We start from the raw sequence: 23,194 nt of genomic DNA, 5'->3' as shown, positions 1-23,194 counted from the left end.
AGTTCCAAGGGCAGGGACTGGGACAGTGCTTGCCAGGCAGGCAGGTGGCAGCTTGGTGGCAATTGCACAGTTGGGCAGTCTTGGAGAAGGAAGCCAGAAGGCCAAATAATTCCAGCACAGTAAGTGCAGTTAAGCACTGCCATATGGCTTCTTTTGCAGAGGAAGAAGCACACAGGGAGTGAGCCACCCCACTGCTTTTCCTTTAAAATGAACTTTCCAGTTCTTCTGCAAGTACTTGGAAAGACTTGATGGCCTGTGGGGGTCACACGGATTGGCAGGGTGATTCCAGAGAGCCCTGGAAAAGTGAGCCAGAGGGAATGCAGGCATTCCCCAAGGATATTAGCTACTACTTTGCTCTGCCCCAAATACATCTGGGAGGAGGCTGGTGTTAAGAGGGCAAGGCATTTCTAATGGTAGAGAACCTGAGGTGGGTCAAAGAAGAGGGAAGAAAACACTATCAAGAATATCTCATAAACCCCTGCCATACCAGATGTGGGGGGAGGAAGAAGTGCTGCTGCTGGCCAAAGAGTGTTTTGATCTGTTAGAAACTACTGCAACCAGAAAGACTATATTTGAACAGTTTTATTTCCTGCAAGGTTCTGGATACAAGCTGGGAGGAGAGCAGGCAGATACTTCCCAGCAAGAGCAGGAGAGAAAACAGGAGGAATTTCTGCTTCATTTAGTAAATCCATTGCTTTTGTCCCTGGCGTTGCCATTAGTCAGCCTGTCTTAATCCTTGCACTTTCCCTAACCTCTCTGGCATGGGGGAACCAATGCATGGGGCAGAAACCTGGCTTGCTGACAAGTTTGCTTGGGACCATCTCTGCAGATCGAGAAGGAAAGGCCTGAGTGAAAACAGGAGCCTGGATAACAGGGGAACACCAGCTTCCAAAGCAATCCATCCTCAGACTCCATTCCTTAGCAGAGAGGAGGACAGTGTTTGGGGGAAGCTGTTCTGGAGGAAAAGCATCCTTTGCTGAAGCAGGCTCAGGATGGGAGGTGCACCAGCAAGACAGCTGGTGGGTGGGAGGCGGATACGGAGCAGAGCACAGGTAACGCTTGTGTTTGCAGGCTGGCAATTCTGGGATTGAATAATGGAATTTGCTTATTTGGAGGAACTGACTTGGCTGGCAGAGGGAGATTTCTGCTCCCCATAGCAGGCCCCTTCCAGAAACAAACCCCAGCATTGCGAACAGGCCACAGCACTAGCTCATTGTCTGCTTTCAGTTAAAGTCTCAGCTCTGAAATCATGCAATTGCCTAAGAATCCCTGCTTTCTCTTTCAGAAAGGTCTGTGACCAGCCCTGCTGCCTCAAGAAGGATGTCTTAAAACCAGGAAACCGAGAAGAAGCAAACAGCTTACTGTGGACAATCAAAAACCAACCTCCAACAAGCCACCTGTCTTCTGGGAACATTCAGGATGCTGGAACCACAGCTGCTAGAGCTTTTGAAAGCTGTTACCATCTCACTTGCTGTGAGAGTTAACAGCTTGTCTCCAGTCCCTTTCCCCCTTCTCACACCAAAACCCCACCATTCACGATGGATCATGAGTGTTTTATGTGAGCATTGGTGCAGTCTGGCTTGGATTTGCTGGGGGACAGCCCTGCTGATGATGAGCTGGTGAAGACCAGCAGCAGCTCCTGGACAGCTTCCACCACAGCCTCTTCTCCTCTGCTAGCATGATTAGTGGGGTTGAGAATCTCATACAACCCCCCCTCATGGAGGACTGTATTAATTACCCACCTTATACAAGCCTTGCTAATAGCTTTTTATCCTGGCCTGGTATTGCCATGGCAGCACATCACTGCTTGATTCCTCATGATTGGCCTGCTCTGTGACTCGGGTTCTGGGCCACACAAATGCCCACCTCTCCAGCTTCTCATCCCCAAGATTCACTCAGGATGGGGCAGCCACAGCTTCTCTGGGCACCCTGTGCCAGCGCCTCAGCACCCTCACAGGGAAGAGCTTCTGCCTAAGAGCTCATCTCAGTCTCCCCTGTTCTGGCAGGTTAAAGCCATTCCCCTTGTCCTGTCCCTAAAGGTTCTTGTTCAAAGCCCCTCTCCAGGTTTCCTGTAGCCCCTTTAGGCACTGGAGATGCTCTCAGGTCTCCATTGAAGAAGCCTTCTCTTCTCCAGGCTGAACCAGCCCAGCTCTCTCATGCTTGCATGCAGTTTCCAAACACGTATCTCCTCTGCCACTGAGTCTGCCTTTTTCCTCTGATATCCCCATTTCAGAATATGTCTGGTGTGGAGCACCCTGTCCTGCAGCACAGGAGCAGGGGAAGCACAGCCTCTCATCACTGGCTGCTGGCAGAAAAGCAGAGATAACAGGGGCTCAGGCTGAGAGTGACAAGAACAGTGATTAATGCATGGGCAAAGGCTGTGTGAGATCCCAGCTTCAGGCCAGGAAGAAAGACTTGTAAGAAATTACTGGGTACTGTGATGGATGGGGAGAAAAAGGCAAAACCAAACGAACAACGTAGAGCAGGGTTCACACCAGGATTTGTGTTGCTAATTGCTTTTAAACTCTCACAGCATAATGGGCATGTACATTTGGCTCAGTTGAGAATCACTTATTCAAATACATACACACACAGGTTGAATACAAACCACGTCACTTGTGCCTATCCACACACAGTTTTGCTTCTGCCTTCAGGCTCGTGATGCCGATAGGGCACTGCTCAGCCCTGGCTGGATGTCCTTATTGTAGGTTAGTTCCACAGGCAATAGATGCTCTTCTCTTTAACCCTGTGCCTGGTCCCTGCTGCTGTTGCAGTTTGGTAGTGCCTTGGGCTTGCTGTAGGATGTCTCTTACACACCACCAACCACTTGAGCTGATTCCTCCTTGTCCTCAGCAGCCCTGGTCTCTTCGTGACAATGGTTTTCTTTGGCATCGTTCCTGGCTTTGCTGGTTCTCAAATCAAGCTGAGCTGCTGCAGAGACCACTGTGGTACTGCCAAAGGACTCATAGGCTTTCTGTGTCACTGGCCGAGTCATTAGCGGCTATAATTATTATAGGGGAGCACTTGAACTTCATGGGGAGGCCTAAGTGGATCTAAATCTGTGGGATTGGGAAGGTTTCTTCCTCTTTTAAACTGTTGTTAATGGCATTTGGTTAAAGAGGCAGGGGAAGCTGCATTGAATGGTTTGGTAGCTACAACAGAAAGTATCATGATGTCTGTGTGCTCACAGAAGGGAGGAGGAAGGGGTGTCAAGCCCATCTGGCACACAAGGCTCAGTCCTGCCAGTGGCATTCAGCCAAATTGAGGGCTTCTCCTCAGAGTCAAGTCTCTGTTATGGGGGATGGGGGGGGGGGGGGTAGGGGTTGGCTCTTGGCTTGGCTCTGTCCCCCATCACATCTCTGTGAGCTCTGCTCCTAAAAGCAGTGTCAGATTCTGGACTGACAGTCCCAGAGGGACTGCAGCAACTGTCCAAAGAACACCTACGGGAGTTCTTCCTCATAAGAAAAGAGACACTTCAGTGCAGTATTTCTCTGAGCTGCAAGTAGGATGCAGAGCCTCAGCTCTTGCCTACACAAGGTTGGGGTGGTTCAGTATCTCTCTGAGCTCCTTATCCCACTGGAACATGCATTTCATAGAGCTAAGTCCTCTGGTAAAGTGTTTTTCCTTGCCCTTTCTGTTCTTTGCTTAAGGAGAGCTTAGCTGCCATCTCTGGCTTGCAAAGAAGACAGAATCTAACCAAACCTTTCTTACTAAAATAGCAGGCAAGGTGCAGAGACCCACCCTGAGAGTGCTCCCTCCTGCCCCTGGGCCCTCTCTGCCTTTTGTCATGAAGTACCTGTGATGCAATTCCGACACGGCTCCTTTGGATGGGAACAGATTATGCCAAGCCAGAGGGTAGGCAGCACTGTCACTTGGTGTTGTAATTTGGGCATGCTCATGCCTGCGCTTTGCAGACATGCGATTAATATCGCATTAATATCACTGCTCTGCCCCAACTACTCTTTGCTGGTAGGAGCTGTTTGAAATCCATGCTGCCTTTCTTTATAGCACCTTCTGTAAACAGGATCCTTGCCTACTTCAATCACAGACCCAGCAAAACCTCGAAAAACTCCAACATGGGAAGACCGTGGCAACGGTTTCATTTTCTGCCTTGCTGGGTAGGAGGTAGCAGAGTCTCCCCTCCCAGACCACTTTGGGTGTCCCCAGGGTGACTTTGTTCCCCTTTCACTGGAAGGTTTCCACCTCCTGTTTTGTGCATGCTCTTCTCATCCTGCAGGTAGGATGTGGAAACTGAGGCAGAGGTGGGCACAGGGAGCAAGTGGCTACTCCATGTCACCATCCAGGCAGCAGCTCAGAGGAGTACCTTTCCATGAAGACATTTGGATTTAGGAGCTTTCCCTTCTCTGCTGGTGGCCAGGCATCCAAACACGTGCTTGAGTGGCTGTCTTGTGAGTAACTCTGTAGTGAGCAGTGCGATCATAAGAACAGATCTCACAGATGATCTTCTTCCATGGTGGAAATGTTCCACGTCTTTTTATCCTCATTTCCTGTCTGTTAGGCAGTTAGTTATCCCTCAGAGGACTTTCTCTAAGTCTCTTTTGGGAAGGAAACGTGGTGGATGCTGCCTGAATGTCCTTGACCATTTAGAAGAGAACAGTGGGTTCCATTTTCGTATCTTGTGAAGAAGTAGTGAAGAAAAGAGACTCTGTGGTTGGTTTTTTTCCCTGATAAGCTGCCAGTAACAGAGCTTTTCTCCCTGGATGTTCTTTACCACAATGCATGTGTAAGCAGCTGCCTTTGCAGAGGAAGCATGAAGAGGAGGCACTTATACTCCAGCCTGTCCATAGAAACTTAGATTCATAGGCTGGTTTGTGTTGGAAGGGGCATTAAAGCTCATCCAGTTCCAACCCCCTGCCACAGGCAGGGACACCATCCACTAGAGCAGGTTGCTCCAAGCCCCTGTGTCCAACCTGGCCTTGAACGCTGCCACAGATGGGGCAGCCACAGCTTCTCTGGGCACCCTGTGCCAGCGCCTCAGCACCCTCACAGGGAAGAGCTTCTGCCTTAGAAGGTACTCCAGCCCCTGCTCATTCTTGTGGCCTCCTCTGGACTTGCTCCAACAGCTCCAAGTGCTTCTTATGCTGAGGACACCAGAACTGCACACAGTGCTGCAAGTGGGATCTCACAAGAGCAGAGTAGAGGGGCAGGATCACCTCCCTGAGCTGCTGGTTACACTGCTGGGGATGCAGTCCTGTATACAAATGTCCATGCATGGGCACCTGTGCTTGCTCTGAAGCTCTTGTCCTATGGTGGGGCCATCGTGCTGCATCGCATCCCTCTGTTCTCCTGATCCTCAGCCTCTTGAATGGATGTTCTTGAGGAAGCATTTAAAAATGTAAATCCTTTCCGTTGCCATAGCAACCACTTTTCTGGAAATGAGGAGAAAAACACACATCCCTGGGAGGTCAGAGCCATGCTGTGAGGTGCTGGGGGTTTGCAGTGGGTGCTGGTAGCAGGAATGGAGGTGATAAATGCCTGCCCCAGGTTCCTTGCAGGTCTCAGTGCCTCCCAAGGGGAACAGCTCGGGCTTCATGTGCAAGTAACTCTGGTATCTGCTATCCCTCATGCTCCTGCCAGCTCAAGCTATGGCTCCATGTAAACCTAAGCTGCAACCAAAGGAGCTCTTCAGAGGAGCCAGCATGACTTGGGAGTTTCCCAACAGGCTCAGGGTGAGTGCAGGGCTGCCATGTGAGAACGTGGAGCACAGTGCCTGCACCTTCCCTGCTGTCACCTCCCCTTTGCCACAGGGACCAGGTTGCATGGTCCCCAGTTCTTCACTTGCAGCTGGGGACTCACACAGTGCTGGCAATGCTGTACTGGGGAGGAGACATGGCAAAGGTCTTGTTTACTGTTTCTATCATGGCAAAGGAACCTGTCCAACCTCCTCAAGCTGTAGGGGCAAGTGGGAACACAGGAAAGTGTTGGCAGCAAACCCATTGCAATCCTCCCCTGCTTCCAAACCCACAGCTGGTGGATGGGAGAGATCAGCCACGTTAATCCCAAGCACTGTGTGGATACTGGTTTCATGCAAATATATAGGGAATGTTGGGTTATCCTTTTGAAGAGGCAATGGAAGAGGGTTCTTCCAGAGAGCACAGCCACTGACTGTGCTCCCCAGCAGGCATAGTTTGGAGCTGCCAGACTGCATCATGCCTGCCCCTCTTGCGGCCTCATTCAGGGAGCCAAAGATGCTGAGCCTGTAGATTCCCTTCCATACTGGAAAGGATCAGGGAGGGAGCGTGTGTTTCAACACTTACAGAAGTCCATGCCAGCTGAGGTGGCTGCTTTGTAATACAGAATCTCTGCAGTCTCTTGTGTCCTGAACTCAAATGGCCCCTTTGGATCAAGCCCCAGGGAAAGCTGCCAAGGCTGGCAATGCACTATTGGAATTGCCCTCCTGGATCTTACTACTACCTGTAGTACACTGAGGGGTACAGGAAAACATCCTTGCCTGGGCATTGCTTTAGTGCTTGAATGATTTTGCTTCACTTTCAAAACCCTTATACAAAGCAGAGGAAGTTGCTTTGTCTCTGAGGCACCTGGAATAGTGACTTTGGGGATTCTATCCCCTTCATCCTGACTCTTCTGTATCATTTCCTGAGAAGACATGGTCTTTTCTTAGTGCAGGTTGGTGGAACTTCCTGTAAAGCTAAGGGCATCAAACCTTGACTTCTAATTCATTTGCCTTCTGACTCTCTTGTGACTCCACCAGCCATTTAATGCACCTAGATTTGCCTAGGGCAACTCCTTCCCTGTCTCCAGAAATTATTTCCAGTGTTGTCTGACACCAAGGCACAGATAGGAAGAGCTTGGAAGCAAACCAATTTATTGCACCTTCACAGAGTACTGAGTGTAACTGAGTCACAGCAGTAGGATGTGCATGTGCTGTTAGTCTGTGGGATGTGTGAGGCAGAAAGTGCTCTTGGTCCTTCATCTACATTGCCTCACATGGAGCTCAGCAGTTGTGTATGTCACAGAGAGTTCATGCACAGTGGTGTATGCATTTTTAAAGGGTCATCATCTCACTTTTGCCTCCAGTATGCTGAGTTAGCATCACTCTGGCTAGCAGCTCCTGCTGAGAGCTGTGAGTGATCAGAGAGGAGCAGTAACGCATGAGGAAGCACCCAGCAGTGACCCTTTTGACATATACAGATGCTGTTGAGGTGACAGTAGTGTGACAGCATCCATTTCCTTCTGGGAATTTCTCTCTTGGCAAGAACACAGAGGGTCTGGCATTTGCTTGCTCTGGTGTGAAACTTCCAGTCCTGCAATGCCCAGTCATGCTTCTATCCCTTCCCCCTTTCCAAGGGATGTCTGCAGTAGCCCTGTGTGCTCACATGGTTGGGGGCACAGCTCTGTGCTGTCAGTGGGAGGATGGTGTGAATTCTGAAGAGCTTAGCCATGTTCTGCATTATGTATTACTCTTACATACCTGCGGTTAAATACTTCTCTATTAGATGCCACTGTATTAGTCTTGGAGGGCTTGGGGTGAGCAATTCTGGCTCTGTGGAAGTCAGTGGTGTTGACTTCCAAGCAGTCAAGATCCTGCTTCTTTGCTCCCTGAAACACATGTCCTTGCAAGACAGGGCTGGTTTTCCTGGAAGCAGTTTTCCTGAGCAAACAGTTATTGCTCATCACTGCCCTCAGTAGCCTGAGCCAGATTTGCTTTGATTTTTAGCTGAGTTTTGGGCCTGTTCTATTTTGGACTAGGTGACATTGGCTCTGCCAGAGATGTTCTTTACACAAGCACGCATCACTGGGCATCTGTGCCAAAGGAATGGGACCCATTAATTCTTTTCCATTTATAGACCCGGCTTTTAAAAGCAAAGAGCTCATTAATGTAGAATTTTCTTCCCCAAATCTAGAAGTGTTGCTGACTCCTACACAGCCATGTCCACAGAGGTGTTTCCACCACCTCCACAACCTAAGCCATGGACAGATGTCCTGTTCAAAACATGTATCCAGCTCCTCTAACCTGCCAGCAGGACTCGTTAGATGGAAGGACTGATTTGGGTCAAGGTAACCTATGACAGTGTTCTGAGTGAGTGCTCATGTGAATAACGCAGCTGAATGTCTAAGTGATCCTGCAAGCTTGAACAGGTGAAGCTCAGATAACTTATCACCTCTAACTGATATGTGATTTCTTATTTCTAATGAAGTGAGCAAACCTGAGCCCTGCTCTAGAACTTCCAAGTGGATGGGAAACAGGAGGAAAGAGTCAATAGGATACATATAGGAGGAATGTATGGAGCACTTCTGCAGATGAGACAGTTGAGAGCATTGCCAAGGTGGAAGGGGACGTGGATGTCCCACAGGAAGGATGGACTGACCTTGGAGACTGTTAGAAGCAGCAGTGTGAGATCTAATGCAGGTGCTGTGTTTGGAGCTATTAATAAGACTTCTTCCATTCGCTACACTCTCATCCATGTGAATTACCAGATGAAGAGGAAATGGGGTAGTAACTAATTGCAGGATGACTATAGACACAGGCGGATGCTGCTAGTGCAAGCCTAAGAGATGTATTTAGCAGAGAGGGAAATACTGCTGCCTCCATATGAGGCTTTGATTAGACCTTGTCCAGCATGTTCCTTATATCTCAGAAAGGGGAAAGTGCCAGAAGTGGTGTAGAGGAGCAGGCAGTAGAGAGCCTGTCCTACAGTGGGATGCTAAACAGTGGGCTTGTGGAAATACAACACTGAGTGTGGGTATAGTTCTGCCCCCTGTATCTTATGGCTACAGTTTTGCCTCTCGTTTGCTCCCTTTGAAAAGGTCAGGACATGAGGACACTGTGCCATAAGACTGGAGAACATGGGCTGGGTATGAAGCAGGCATGGGCCGGAAATTCGGCAGTCTCTTTTCATCCTAGTGAGGACATCACTGATGCCATGAAAGTGATGTACCTGTGTACAGCTATTCCCACCCAGGAAAACTACAGTCCTAGTGTAAAGAAATACATAAAGCAGACTGTAGCCTGGCAAGAAAGAGAAGATTGCATCCTGATGGTTTCACTTTACCAGTGTGACATTTGTGCCTGCATGCGTGCACTTGTCTGCATGCACTTCTATCTCCTCTAACCATCTTAGCTGGCTCCATTTCCAGGCCCTTTAAACCTATAAGTTCTCTCTTAGCTGCCTTCCCAGCTTGCCGCACAGGAGCATCATTAAGGTTATCTAGGCAAGGAAATGATCCTACTTGATTTGTGGAGACTGTGATACTGCAGTAATTAGCCCATCTAAGTTAATGTGAATGCTCTGGGTGCCAGAAGTAAGCACCTTTGAGGTGTAATGCCCCACCATCACTGCACTGGTTGTATTGCTCTCTGTAGGAGGTTTAGGCTTGGGGCTGCTCAGCAGCAGTAGTCTTTGCCTTTGGGAGAGAGTGGATAGGAACAGGCTAAGAAGTGCACTCTCAGCAAGCTGCCTGCTTGGGAATGGTGTACTTACAGCTTCACAGGTCCCTCTGCCCTGTGGGGTTTCCTGAACCCAGCCAGGACATGCCCTGGCATAGGGCTCACTCTTGATGCCAAGCTCTGAGTGCAGGTGACTTTCTGTAGCAAAGCAATGAGCTCTTTGGACCTAGCAGAAGATAGTGAACACATCCTGGCTTTCCCGGGAGGCTGATCTGCCCTGGAAGAAGACATCTGAACTGCCTTACGCTTTGGCACATTTTCGGAGCTCATTGTGTTTAGGGCCTATACCTCCCTGCAGCAACCAAGGTTAATACTGGCAAGGAAAGGCATCCTTGATGTGTTTCTATAATCCCTATGGGCAGGCACTAGCTAATGAATTTGTAAAGAAAGGCTTTTCTTGGTAAACTAACCCACTGAGAGCTCACAAAGTGGAATTGTAGTTCCTGTTGCTTCTGAGCAGTTGGAGGGAGGACCTGTTCTTTGCAGCATGCATTTACCAGATAGTGTTCAGTTCAAAGGTGGTCACATAAATCTCTTTGTTCCACAAGGGTTGTTGACATAAAATATGCATTTACAGCACATGTTGGCAAATATTAGGCTTGACAGAAAGGAATTCACCCCTGTTATGTAGTGTTTATGTGCCTGTTCTTCAGAGTCATGGAGACTCTTTGACTTAAAACTGAATTGAGGTTTCAGGAACACACCAAAGCTGAGTTTCCTGTGCCAAATTGACGCTGCTTCTCTCCCATTTCCCCACCGAAAGGGAAGTGCCACAGCAGTGATGGATGCAAAGAAGCAGGCATGTGACTGTGACACATTTCTTGTGAGTCAACAGCAATCCTCTCTGGTTTCAAAGTGGACAAAGGAATGAGCACATGCCTCCTAAATAGTTGCTGGGAAAGCATGAAAAGAAGGCAGATCCAACTGAACGGGCAAGCTGAAGCTGACTGTGCTCCCAAGGAGGTTTTCAGGGACATTTTAGACCTGGGCAGGGGGACCTGCAAACTAGACAGCATGTGTGGGAGAGCAGGGATTAGGATGGGAAGTCTCAATCCCATGCAACCATATCCTGGGCTGCATCAAATGACGAGTGACCAGCAGGTGGTGATCCTGCCCCTTCACCCTGCTCTTGCAGCACTGTGCAGTTCTGGTGTCCATAAGAAGGACATGGAGCTGTTGGAGCAAGTCCAGAGGAGGCCATGAGGATGAGCAGGGGCTGGAGCACCTCCCGTATGGAGACAGGCTGAGAACATTGGGGCTGTTCAGCCTGGAGAAGAGAAGCTGCGTGGAGACCTCAGAGCAGTTTCCAGTGTTTGAAGGGTGCTACAAGGATACTGGGGCTCTTCATCAGGGACTGGAGTGACAGAACAAGGGATGATGGGTTCAAACTGAAACAGGGGAAGCTCAGACTGGAGACAAGGCAGAAGCTCTTCCCTCTGAGGGTGCTGAGGTGCTGTCACATATAAGATAAATGTTCATCCTGCAACCCTTGATGAGCTGCAAAGCTGGAAAAAGCTGTGGCAGGCACTTAGAACTCTCTGTTGCATTCACCCTTGGGATTGCTGTCTCCAGGTTTTGGCTTCCAGTATAGCTTGGATGTTCTTCTGAGCAGACCTTATGTCTCTGCTTTGAGTTTATCCAGCTGTTATCAACATATGTGCTTCCTTGGTGACTCATAGCCTGTTCCCTAACCACATCCCCTTCTCTCTTGTTGCCCCCACCCACCACAACTGAGTCACTTGGCCTCCTGTCACAAGCCTCTGCCTTCAGTCCTGCATGTAGACACTTCTAGCTTAGTATGACATAAGCTCCTCCTGATTTCCTTCTCCAAAGCAAGCTCTCAGGTAGGAGCTTGCTGGCTATTAACAGGCTGGCCCTGACCTGCCCACATTGAGTGCACCCTGCCTAGACCAGATTTCCCCAGACTCTTTTTCTCCCTGTGCATGTAGAGAGGATGCTTTAATGCTGCGTTGTCCTCTCTACCGCTCACCACTTCCCCAGAGGGACCAGTTCAGCCCAGTGGTAAGTGGAGGTTACTCAACACCCATGGCCAGCACTCCCCAGTCTTGTAGACAGATGTAAGACGTGACTGGTGGTGGTGGGAGCTGAGAAAACCTGGTGCTCAAAAGCCTTTCCCATTATCTGACCCTCCAGTAGCCTGCAGGAAGTGACTATGGTTTCATATATGTGTATATATGGTAGCTGTTACAAGCTTCACTTCCTAAGTGTCATGTGAAATGCAGCCACTGCCATCTCGATCTGAAGGGTTTGAGTCTGTGGCAGACACATCAGCCCAAGCTGGTGTTCAAGCAGGGTGTATATTGCGAGGTGTTTTCCTTAATGCTTTCTGTCTATGGGCAGTGGCTCCATCAATCCTGCTGAGCTTTTGATGGATGTTTTTTTGGTCAACAGACAAATATACAGGGGTTTATTTCCTGTCTTCCCTTTATTCCAAGGCTTGGTCATTTCTAACCTAAAGTAACTTACCCAGGACTGTAATGGTTATGAAGTGCCCAAATTCTTCCTGCACATGGAGAGGGAGAATCTGGGCACTTTCCCACACTCCTTGGCTTCTTTCCCAGTGTCAGCATTGTCAATTCAAGAGCATTTTCAGCTGCTGAAGCCGGGTATTGAAGCATGAGGGGAACACTGAACATCAAGGTTCCTATTTCCCTGCACCTGCTGATCAGAGAACTGCTGCTGGGCACCTTAAATGAGGGCTATCTCTGTCCCTCTCTACCCCATCAGATGAGATGTTGATGTAATGTTTCATCTTCCCAGAGTCTCTGTGAAGCAATGGGGTGTAACTTCCCAGGGTGGGATGGCCACGCTCCAGATAAAAACATGAACTTGCCTGTATAGTGATGTTGTACTGGTATAAAAGAGGGTGGATTTTCACGAGTGTTACTGCAGTGACTGCCCTTTATTTGAGGTTAGATGTGCTGGAAAAATCAACCCCCAGACCCTTTCTCTGGAAGAGGAACATGGTGTGGGTGCAGTTCTGGGCTGGGAAAAGCTGGATCAAACCCCAGACCATCTGCTTTAGTCATCCTGAATGAGCAGATGCAGCCACTGCTTATCCTGAGGTCAGACACAGTGGAGGTGGAAGATGGATATCTGGTTGGCCATGGATATCTGGTTGGCCATGCTGCTGAGGACTAAAATGTAATAATATCCCCACCCCCAAAATCTTTCAGACAAGCTTGGAAACCTTTGGATGTTTCTTGTACAAGCAGGATTGTTGGTTTTCCACTCATGAGGATGAGGTGGGCTGCCTACTGCCCTTGTCTCCTCCTTTGGGAAGGGTATAAATCTTCCCACAGGAGAGCTGTGGCAGGTCAGAGACCTGGACCCCAGTTGCCCATGCACCCCTTGCCAGGGTAGCGGGATGATTCACTGCACCTACACTGATTGCAACCAGCAGTCCCTTCCCCCTGTTTGGTGGCATCCCTGGGCAAGTAACATCTCCTGGGGGCATTTCTGTGGGGTATGTCCTGAATAAGCACCCCCAGCAGTGTACAGGCAGTGACACTGGCCAGGACACTTAGTGAGATGCCAGAACTGCTTTCTCCCCCTTCTCCCTTGGGGTTGGGAGCTCTTGCTGAGGCTTTGAGGAGCAGAATGGGATGCCGCAGCCCTGCCTTTCTTGCAGCATCAGGACTTTGTGCAGGAACAACTCCTGAGTAGCTTGCTGCATCCCAGACTCCACCCCTCCAGCACTCCTGTACAAAGCTCCCTTTCACCTTGGAGCATCCGGAAAACATAATACGGAGCAATTACTGGGGTGGGTGCAAGCTTGGGCCTGGGAGGTATGTGGTGAGGAGCCAATTGCTGTTAATGAGATGTTGCTGTTGGCTAGTCTGGGCTTCTGCTGCTGTGCAGGGATTGGTTTGCACCAGGGCAGTTTTGGGGCTGCTGGGAGCCATAGCCCAGGCATGCTTGAAAGCCAGAAAGGCTCAGACCAAATCTTCATGCTGAGCTGATCCCACTCACATTTCAGGCCAGGCTTACCCTGCATGTGTTCCCTGAGACAGAGGTGAGGCATCAATCCGCCCACGCTGCTCTCCTTTTTGGAGGGATGCGCTGATGCATCCCTGCCCTTACAAGCCGGTCCCTCATCCACAGCTCCTTTGGCTCTATCATTTCATAGAATCATAGAAGGAATCTCTCAGCTTTCTCAGCCTGTCTCCATAGAGGTGCATCTTCAAGGGGCATCTTCAAGGCCCTCCTCTGGACTTGCTCAAGCAGGTCCACCTCCCTGACCTGCTGCTCACGCTCCAGGGGTGCAGCCCAGCACATGGGGGTTCTGGGCTGAAGCGCACACACTGAAGCTGGGTCATGGGGAGCTTTTCCTCACCCAAGTCCTTCTTCTCAGGGCTGTTGCATCCCATCACCTGCAGCCTGTCATTGTGCTTAGACATGCCCTGAGCCACGAAGGAGCATCTGAGCACTAAGGACAGTTGGGAGAGGGAATTACTGTGCTCCAAAGTGATGCCCACGCCAGCTTTTCCTGCAGTGTATATGGGAGTGCATATGGGGGCTACTCCACTTCATCATCAGGGGAGGCATGACCACCACAGCACTCTCTTGCAGCAGATCCTTGTCTTGTCTTGGTCAAGATCTTTGCTTGGTTGCAAAATGAAAGGAGGGCAGGAACATCCCCCACATGGAAAGAGACCTGGAGCTTAGGTCTCTGCTCTGCCTTTGTGTGACACAGCAAGAGTGTCCAGGCTGCCAGGCACCAGCACTGCAGCCTGCTCAGGAAATGGTCCTTTTCTTAGGCAGCTCTACACAGTGTAATTAAATTACAGGCTTAAAGCCATCTCATTCCTCACTCATCTGGTGCCAAGTGCTTGTTCCAAGGGAGTGCCCTCCATTAAAGGGAAAACTGCCCGTGCAGCGCTCTGCATCAGCTCATCAAGAGAGTTCAGCCTGCCACAGAGTCACTCCTTGATTGCACTGCATTGCAGATAGGCTTCTGGAGTGCTGGGGTTTGTATATGGCCTCTGTCTTTCTCTGGTCCTCATCTGTGGGCCTTTCAGAAAGCTTTTGGGATGAATAATCCTCCTCTTGCTGCTCTTAGCTCTGTGTGCGTCTGCTGAGGGCCTGAGCATGTTACAGAGCCACAGAATCCCAACCTGTTTTGTATTGGAAGGGACCTTAAAGTTCACCCAGCTCCAACCCCTGCCATGGGCAGGGACACCTTCCACTAGAGCAGGTTGCTCCAAGCCCCTGTGTCCAACCTGGTCTTCAACACTGCCAGGGATGGGGCAGCCACAGCTTCTCTGGGCACCCTGTGCCAGTGCCTCAGCACCCTCACAGGGAAGAGCTTCTGTCTAAGAGCTCATCTCAGTCTCCCCTGTTCTGGCAGGTTAAAGCCATTCCCCTTGTCCTGTCCCTACAGGCCCTTGTCCAAAGCCCCTCTCCAGGTTTCCTGTAGCCCCTTTAGGCACTGGAGCTGCTCTGAGGTCTCCCCTTAAGGAGCCTTCTCTTCTCCAGGCTGAACCAGCCTGTCTCCAGCCCTCGCAGCATCTTTTTGGTGTTTCTCTGGACTTGTTTGAGCAGGGTCAGTTGGTGCAGAGCAGAAACTTCACAGTATGTTCCTATCCAGGGGTCTGAAGAGGACTGAGACCTCACTGTGCCAGATGTTCTACAAATACCATAAGGTCTGCAACAGATACAAAAGGAGGAGGAGAGTGCACAGGGATCTGAGTGTCTGGTGGAGCTGGGAACATGACTTTATAACCAGCCAACCTTAAAAAACTAGTGCACAGCAGTCAGCAAGAGAAAGCTGTGAGATGCAAAATGCAATTCCCTTGGGTTTGCTTTTGTTGTGTGTAGTTCCTGTTGACAGAGGATATAAATTTCCCATCCCAGGGCATACCCAGGCTTGTGCCTGGGGATTAGAGATTTGGGTGGTTTCTCAGCTTGCCTTCTGGGACTAGTTTTAGTTCTGTTGCTTCTCAGAGAAGCTGCCAAGGAGACCTGGCACTCGAGGAAAGGCTCCTCTCCTTGCACTGTGAGGTATCACCACACTTTGGGGAGCTGGGTAACCTGCACCTTGGTGAAGCAAGAGCCCTTCGGCATGGCCCATGTGCAGAAGAGTGTGCATTCTCCTCCAGAGTGGTGCCTGTCTTCTCCTGCTTTCTAAGCATCCTCACAGCAGTAAGTTAAAGCCTGCTCCTTTCACCAGGAGAACTGTAGGTGATCGGATCATGAAAGCACCTCCCGTGCTGCAAAGCATGGTCCTGGTGAGGGCTAATCCAACATGCCATTTGGCTGGGTCATTGGAGTAGCTAAGATTAGTTTCCCTTGCTCATTGTTCAGTGTGGAAGCCCACAAATGATCTTCTTGGTACTGCTGCTGCCACACAGTCCATGGCATGAGTTTAACCTCGGCTGTCTCCCCCATTCAATCACTGAGCTGCATAATCTTGGAGAAGTCAGTTTTTTCCCATCTTTTGCCTTCTTGGCTGCAGGCATAGCATGTCTTAGCTTTAATATCCTGCCTTTTCTCCTGAATAAGCTCTCAATCTCTCCTGCTTCTATGGAGTGAAATAAAAGCTGAGAAAATCCTGCCTGGAAAGAAGCAACTTCCCACAAACCAAGCTCATCCTTCGAGACAGTCAGCAGCTGGACACAGCCATGGCTGGACTGATCTTGAACAGGGGTTTGGACCCGTGGCATCCAGAGGTCCTTTCAAACTCAGCTCTTCTGGTTCTGTGACCTGCGTCTCCTACAGTGCCACACTGCTCCCCCTTCTCGCCCTTCCCCTGCTCTGCTGCTCCTCACCAATGACCCAATTCATAGAATCATAGAAGAAGTGAACCCGCTCATTCCAGTGTGGGAAAGGGCATCCCCTAACACTGCCAAGATCCCAATTTGCATGCAGAGAGCAAGAGGGAGCTTAAAGCTTCAGAGCTGGGACCAAATATTTACCCTGTGCATGGTATGTCCCAGGCAATTAAAGTAGCTGAGCCTAAAGCAGAATGGTGAGAGAAGCTGTTTGCTTTTCAAACTGGACCAGCAAGTGTGTATTGAATTACCTGTATGCCAGATGAGATATAGCCGTAAATCTCAGTAAGTACTCTGCAGTAATGCAGATGTGAAAGGGAGAGAAATCAAAGGAAACAAATGAGGAGGGGACAGTTGTGGAATTATAAAGAAAGGAGGCAAATCCTGGCTGATTGCTTGGTTTGAAGCCAAAGGTTTTTATAGGAAGGGCTTCAGCTCTGTGAGGAAATCAGCTGGAACAGGTCTGGCAGGATAGCTCTCCAAGTGAGAGCTCTTCTTGCAGAATACCAATGATTTGCATCCAAAAGAAAGTGGCTAGAAGCAGCTATTTCAGGAGCTCTCCCTGCATTAGGGCAGGAATTGGGATGCTGGAGGAAGCGGAATACAAAACACCACCTGCCTTGGAGAAGAGGATCCGAGAGGTTGGAGGGCAACATCTTCATGATGGCATGCCTTTGTGTTGGAATAGCTGGGGGTTGCTATTCATTTGTTGCTGTCCTTGCCTTTTTTGCCCTGTCTCTGATACAGGGTCAGATTGGTGTCTCCATATCCCAAACCCAGTCGGCTTTGTGGACCCTTGGACTTGAGGGAGGCTCTGGGAAGGGCTGGGAGCAATGAGAAACACCACTGTTAGCAGAGGAATGCCTGTTTTGCAAGCTGCCTTTGCTTGCTCTGAGCTTCTCCCAGCCGCATGGCCTTGTGCCGATGCTGCTTTACACTGGTACTGCTGGTGGCCAGAAGCAATTAACAGCAAATGGAGTGAGAACAAAAGCATGAATTCCAGCCTTGCAGGAGGATGCCCCCAGCCCTTCTCTTCCCCAGCCTGAAGGACTTTGTGCTGGATTTACCTGGGGCACTAGGACCAGCACCGAGAGATGCCACGCTGTGGAATGTACAGCATCAGTATCTCCTCCTGCAGCAGGCTGGGGGGGTACCAGCATTACAGCCCATGCCCTGGGTTTGCCAGCAGGTCCAGTCTTTGTTTTTAATCCTGGCTAGAGATTCCCCTGATTCATTAGAGCAGGAGCTGTGCTGGATGGTTTCTCTGAGGTGGCACCGTGCCAGGAGCAGCAGGTCCTGGCAAGGGTTGGGACAGTGCTACTCACCCAGCAAGGAGCCTCCCTTCAGGATGGCTCTGTGGCACCTTCCAACCACCCTTCCTCAGTGTTGGATGCCATATGTGCCTCTTCTGGGTGCAGGCTGGCGATGTGAGAAATCCAGCCTTGGGCATGCTGCTCCTGGAGAAGCGTGGGAGAAGGTTTTGTAGTGCCCTGAGGCACCTTTCCAGCTCCCCACGGTTGCCTTGTCAGTGAGAACATTGGGGCTGTTCAGCCTGGAGAAGAGAAGCTGTGTGGAGATGTCAGAGGAGCTTCCAGTGTCTGAAGGGGGCTACAAGGATGTAGAGGGGGACTCTTCATCCATGACTGTAGTGATAGGACAGGGGGTGGTAAGTTCAGACTGAAACGGGGGAAGTTCAGGTTAGATATAAGGAAGAAGTTCTTCTCTGTAAGGGTGCTGAGGCACTGGCACAGGGTGCCCAGAGAAGCTGTGGCTGCCCCATCCCTGGCAGTGTTCAAGGCCAGGTTGGACACAGGGGCTTGGAGCACCCTGCTCTAGTGGAAGGTGTCCCTGCCCATGGCAGGGGTTGGAACTGGATGAGCTCAAGGTCCCTTCCAACACAAACCATTATGTGATTCTCTGCTCATCCCCAGGCTCCAGTCCTGCTGTTGTACCAGAAGCACCATCATGGTCAGGGACCACATATGCTTTGTTGCATGGAAAGGTCAGCAAATGCAAACCACAGCTCTTTTCCCCTCATCTAAACGGGAAAGAAAGGCCACAGAATGCTGCTGCAGAGTTCCTGCTTTACAGGAATGCTGTCAGGATACATCCATTTGTGCCAGCAGAGGACTTGGACACAGCAGCCAGGAGTGCTTTCAGCAAACCAAGGTGATGCCCGGATCCACACTGGCTATCTGTTTCCTGCAGGGCAGGGTATCAGTCCCAGGCGCTGGAGAACAGCACCATATCAAGCCCTTTGGTTCTGGTTATCAGCTGGTTACAAGGGCTGCTGGCAGGAGGGAAATCTGTGATGTGAACTCTGCTCTGCTCTTCGTTTCTGGGTCACAGATGAGGCCATACAGAGTTGATTTTTGGAGTCTGGCTTAGAAGTGGCTGAAACCTGATGATGGGAGAGCCAGAGATCACGGCAGTCACTGCTCCTGCTCTGAAAGAACTGGGGGAAGGGGGAGCAGCAGAGGAGACATGCTCTTGATGCTTCTTCCCACTGTAATATCAGCCTTTTGCTCTGAATAGTGAGTGCTAGAAAAGGTGCTCTTCCTTTCCAAACCTTGCCCCTGCACCATTGAATGCTGCCCACCACGGAGCAAAGCTGAAGTAAAGCCTTCCACATGTCCCCACATCAACTGGTGCGGCCACATTCAGCTCTTGCTTTGGTGGCCCATGGGTGCAGACATGCTGGGCCATCAGCCAGGCTGCATCCTGGCTAACAAAACACCTTTGGGACTGGCAGCATCCAATATTTGGTTCTTGCCATGTGATTCTGACAAGCTTGGAAAATCACAGCAGTGACCATAGACATTGCTCCACCTTGCCTGGTCACCAGCTGCATTGGTCCATGGTGAGGAGCTGTGGGACCCACTGCCTGGAGATGTGCACATGCAGGGACACTCTCCTCTACCCATCACCCTCCTGACAAACAGGTCAGGCTCCTCCTCTACTACTTGTTTCTTCCTTGGGTAGGATTCTTTCCAGCCTTGAGGGCTCGGAAGTTGACAGTGCTGAATGCCTGAGTAAAAAGCAAGTTAGGAAAGCATCTTCTTAAGTGCTTTGTTGACCCATTTGCCCTGTTCCTGTCAAGCCTGAGGGAGCTGATATGCAACTGAAACCAATTGCATTTGGTTTTAGGTTCCTCCAGGGCTGCTCTAGGCAGGCATTTTCAGGAAAGCCAATCTGAATTGACTTCCAAATGAGAGTAATTAAACCAAATGAAGTCTTTGCAGGGAAGAGATGGAGGATGCACTCAGCTCAGGGTAACAGTTCCAGGGCAATGTGGAGATGAGATGATTCGTCACCCAAAACTTCTCCCTCCTTTCCGTCTGCCACAAGGCAGCAGCCTGTGTCTGGGATGTCCCTTGTCACCATAACATGATTTCAGTGGATGCTCCAGTTTGACTCCTACCTGTGCCTGCCCGGTCTCCATCCATCTCCTGGATGTGACAGAAGTGCTTTCAACACACTGCTTGCAGGGGAAGTCAGAGGAGCAGGAGTAGCCTGGAAGCATGGCTGCATTGGCTTCAAAGCCTCTGGCTTTGCTGGAGGACTTTCAGGAGTGGTTCTGCAGGATGGAAAGTGGATGCAGGTTGGAGGCAAAGCATTCTTCTTTCTCCTTCAGCTCTCTATTTTTAACCAGGCTCTGAAGCCCTCTCCCGAGTACTTGGATTGCTGTTTTCTTGGGTTTGCTTTGTGGTACTTTTACTGCTGCTATTTTTGGGGGGAATGTGATAAAAGGGAAGAGGAAGGAAAAGTTTCTTTTTCTGTTCTTTTTTTTTTTTCTCCTTCAAGCCAGAAATGAGAAAATGGAAACTAGAAAAAGAACAGGAAAATGCCCCCATTCTTTCAAAATAGCTCCAGAACAGCGCATTCCCACTTTCAATGCCAGGTTCTGTGCCTCAGTGAGAAGCAAAAGGTGAAGTGTCTATCTCCTGTAGGAATCCAGGGGCATTGTTCCTTTTCACACTGCCTTGGGCACTGACCTAGAGACACAGGGAGACTTCCCTTTGACTTTGGCAGCTCTGAAAGACCCGTTGTTGCTTAACAGCCATCCTTTATGCTGACACACACGGTCTGTGTGCATCTGTCGACAGGGGAGGGAGACATTATTGAAATGGGTAATAATGGAGATGAAAACAATCTGTGCTGGTCTCTGGGTAATAACCAGCTGATATTAAGCCTGGCTGATAACAGTTAATAATGAATGGGCATTAATTAAAGCTAAATTACAAGGGAAGGTGCAGGCCTGGCTCTCAATCCAATTAGAGCCCTGTAATTCATAACGGAGAGAATCTGTCCAGCCTGTGAATAAATGATCAAAGTCAACAGCAGGGCTGTGGAATAGTTTAGATGATGCCTTGATAGGGAAGAGGCCAGAGGAGGATTAACACATAACTGTGGCCTTAAAGTAGATTGGGTTTGCCATGCAGAGCTATACATGGTAGTGCATGTGTGAGAACCCAGATTCAGCTCTGGTGTGGCTCCAGAAGGTTTTGGGATCGGGGTATGGACCTGATGGGAGGAAGATATCCATTGTAGGCCCCTCACAGTGACAACACAAAGGAAAGAGCCCTAGGGAAGCTGGTCAGGTCTCTGGATGGTGGGTTAGACAACTGTTGGTGATATGCCATTAAAACACAACAAAGAGCAAGCAAGGAGCTGATGGCTGTGGTCAAACACCTCCACTGCATCTCAGAAGCAGAGTCATGCCCACACTGACATTGACTTTGCATTAAACAGGGCTGTCGGGGGAGGTGATTTCCACCTAGACTTGTCCTTCAGCTCCCAAGCTGTGAGCAGCTCCAGTCCAGCACAGAGCCAGGAGGAGCAGCCAAGCCAGCAAGTTTTGAGAGCCTGAGAATTGGATGCCAGCGAGGAAGGGTAGTGATAGGACAAGGGGTGATGGGTTCAAACTGAAACAGGGGAATTTCAGGGATTCTATGATTCTAATGATGATTGTAAATACATGTATTTCCCAGGGCTGAAGGGCAGCACTTTAGCCACCTGCTTTCCCAGGCCATGCCTGGGGCCAAGCTGGCTGCCAGCACCTCTCACAGTGCAGCCACCCCAGGGAGTTGTGCAGCTCAGCGTTGTGAAGGATGCTTCGTTGTGAAGCAGAGGGAGATGTCAACTTCTTGCTTCACTGCCAGGAGCAAAGCTGCGGCTGGTACAAGTTCAGACCTGACTGTGATGTGCCCTGTGTGCGAGGAGGGAGAGTCAGGGGAGACATCAATGGCATCAAAGTTGACAAGACCATTGACAAGGGAGCAGTGGCTCACTGGGAACTGAGGACTTGAGCCAAGAAGAAGCTGCAGGTGGAGCACAAAGTGCCACCAGTTCTGACAGCAGCAGCAGCACCAATGATGACTGAGGGCCATTGACCACTGAATGCTGGATGTATCTGACTGAACCAACAGCCTCAGGGTGTTTGCAGACTTGGGGACAAAAGACTCAGTTTTAAACCTCGTGGTTTAAAGAAGCTTTCTAAATAAGACATCTGCCAAAGGCCCCAAATCCAGCAACTCTGTGGAAGAATACACCATTTTGAAAGCTTGGGGTGTTTAAGGCACACTCAGATGTGTCCCACAAATGCTACATAGCATCAATGATACACTGAAAACGCTCTTCTGGTCCAAAGCAACTCCATATTTTCTCCCTTTTTCTCCTATGTCTTGACTGCAGAGCAGGTGATCTAGATGTGCTTTCCAGATGAAAGGGAATGTTCTTAACTCAGGAATAAATGTAAGGATATTTTTCGGCTTAATGTAATGAAAAGAATGCATTTTGGCTCAATACAACATCGCGCTACATGTGTCCACAGAGGCAATTCCGAAGGATGCTTAGACTTGCACCCTGTGTAATTACCCACCAGGTGTAGGCTGATCCTTGTGGCACCCATGTGCAGTGTAAGCAGGAGGTTGGCTTGCTGGGACCAGATGAGTGCCAGCTTGCACCAGCCCCAGTGGTGGGAGCCAGGGTAAAGCAGCTGGCAAAAGAGAAGCCATTTCCTTTGCAGAGCGTGGTCACAGCAGCCATTCCCTGACTGGGAGCAGTGTTCCCGAGGCAGTGCCTGCGTGTGCCTGCCTGTAGTTGTGTACGAAGGACACTCAGCACATACCAGGCTGGTGGGCAAGGCCACGCTGCCTTCTAGAAGCAGCAAGAGGGAACCTGACTCCCTGGTGCAGTCATGAGGAATGAGCCAAGCCCAGAAATATCTTTATTATCCTTTTCCAAACAAATCCCTGTTTGCAGAGGCTTGATCTTCCCGTGTTTCCAGGTGCCAGGGCTGGGTGTGCTGACAGAAAGAGCAGCTCAGGGGGCAATGCTCAGATGAGGCTGAGTTGTTCTGGAAAGAAACCAAAAGCTTTTACTTCTCAGTAGCTCCCCCAAAATGCTCCCAGTGGACTGGCACCTTCAGCACCCAGGCTTGGTGTGAACATGGATGTTATGCTGAAGGCACTGCTTAAAGAGCATGCCTCTGATTTCCTTCCAACTGAAGTATCAGGATTGAAAGACTTCAGCATGATTATGGGCTCCTGTTGTGTAGGAAATTGCCTTCTATCCATTTGAGTGTACCAGAAATGATTTCTTTCCCTTCCTGACCTCCAGAGAGTATTCTGGAAAAACAGTTCTTAAGATGCTATTGCAGCAGGGGTAAAAATAGCTGAACAGATGAGATGGTCTCTCTGACAGCACAAACACTTCCACGTGCCTATAGAGCAGAGAAAATGAAGCCTGTAGCAGGAAACAGAGGGAACCTGTATACAAAAGAAGGAAATTTGGGAAGAATGACTAATCTAAGAGAGGAAACTAGGTGCTGTGGCCTGCTGTGAGCAAGGCAAGTGTCTCAGAGCATCAGGGCATCAGGCTAATGTGCATGTTTGCAGTGCATGCTGATGGGTTCTAGTGGAGCAGGGCTGCTGGGCTGTCAGGGACAGAAGCTCTGAGGGCTCCATCT

At 49.9% G+C, this 23,194-nt stretch overlaps 2 long non-coding RNA genes across 3 annotated transcripts in view; both read left to right on the top strand.

The window, feature by feature from the left end:
- Positions 1–1,423, top strand: part of LOC130606300 (uncharacterized) — a 53,799-nt gene extending 52,376 nt beyond the window's left edge. The window contains exon 9 of the long non-coding RNA XR_008973939.1: positions 1,286–1,423. This is a non-coding gene — a long non-coding RNA (uncharacterized LOC130606300). The remainder of the gene's footprint in view (positions 1–1,285) is intronic.
- Positions 1,424–7,099: 5,676 nt separating this feature from the next.
- Positions 7,100–21,857, top strand: LOC130606302 (uncharacterized). 2 transcript variants are annotated; one of them, XR_008973943.1, is made up of 3 exons: positions 7,100–8,040; positions 18,156–18,393; positions 21,216–21,857. It is a non-coding gene; the product is annotated as an uncharacterized LOC130606302 (long non-coding RNA). The 2 variants fall into 2 exon arrangements; XR_008973940.1 differs by lacking the exon at positions 18,156–18,393.
- Positions 21,858–23,194: the final 1,337 nt, after the last annotated feature.

The sequence above is a fragment of the Pezoporus wallicus genome, unplaced genomic scaffold, assembly GCF_028554395.1.
Source record: "Pezoporus wallicus isolate ANWC-B61680 ecotype Strahan unplaced genomic scaffold, APGP_CSIRO_Pwel_v1 contig_3488, whole genome shotgun sequence".
Lineage (NCBI taxonomy): Eukaryota > Metazoa > Chordata > Aves > Psittaciformes > Psittacidae > Pezoporus > Pezoporus wallicus.
The sequence above is the reverse complement of the archived record's forward strand: the minus strand, read 5'-3'. Positions and strand labels throughout refer to the sequence as shown.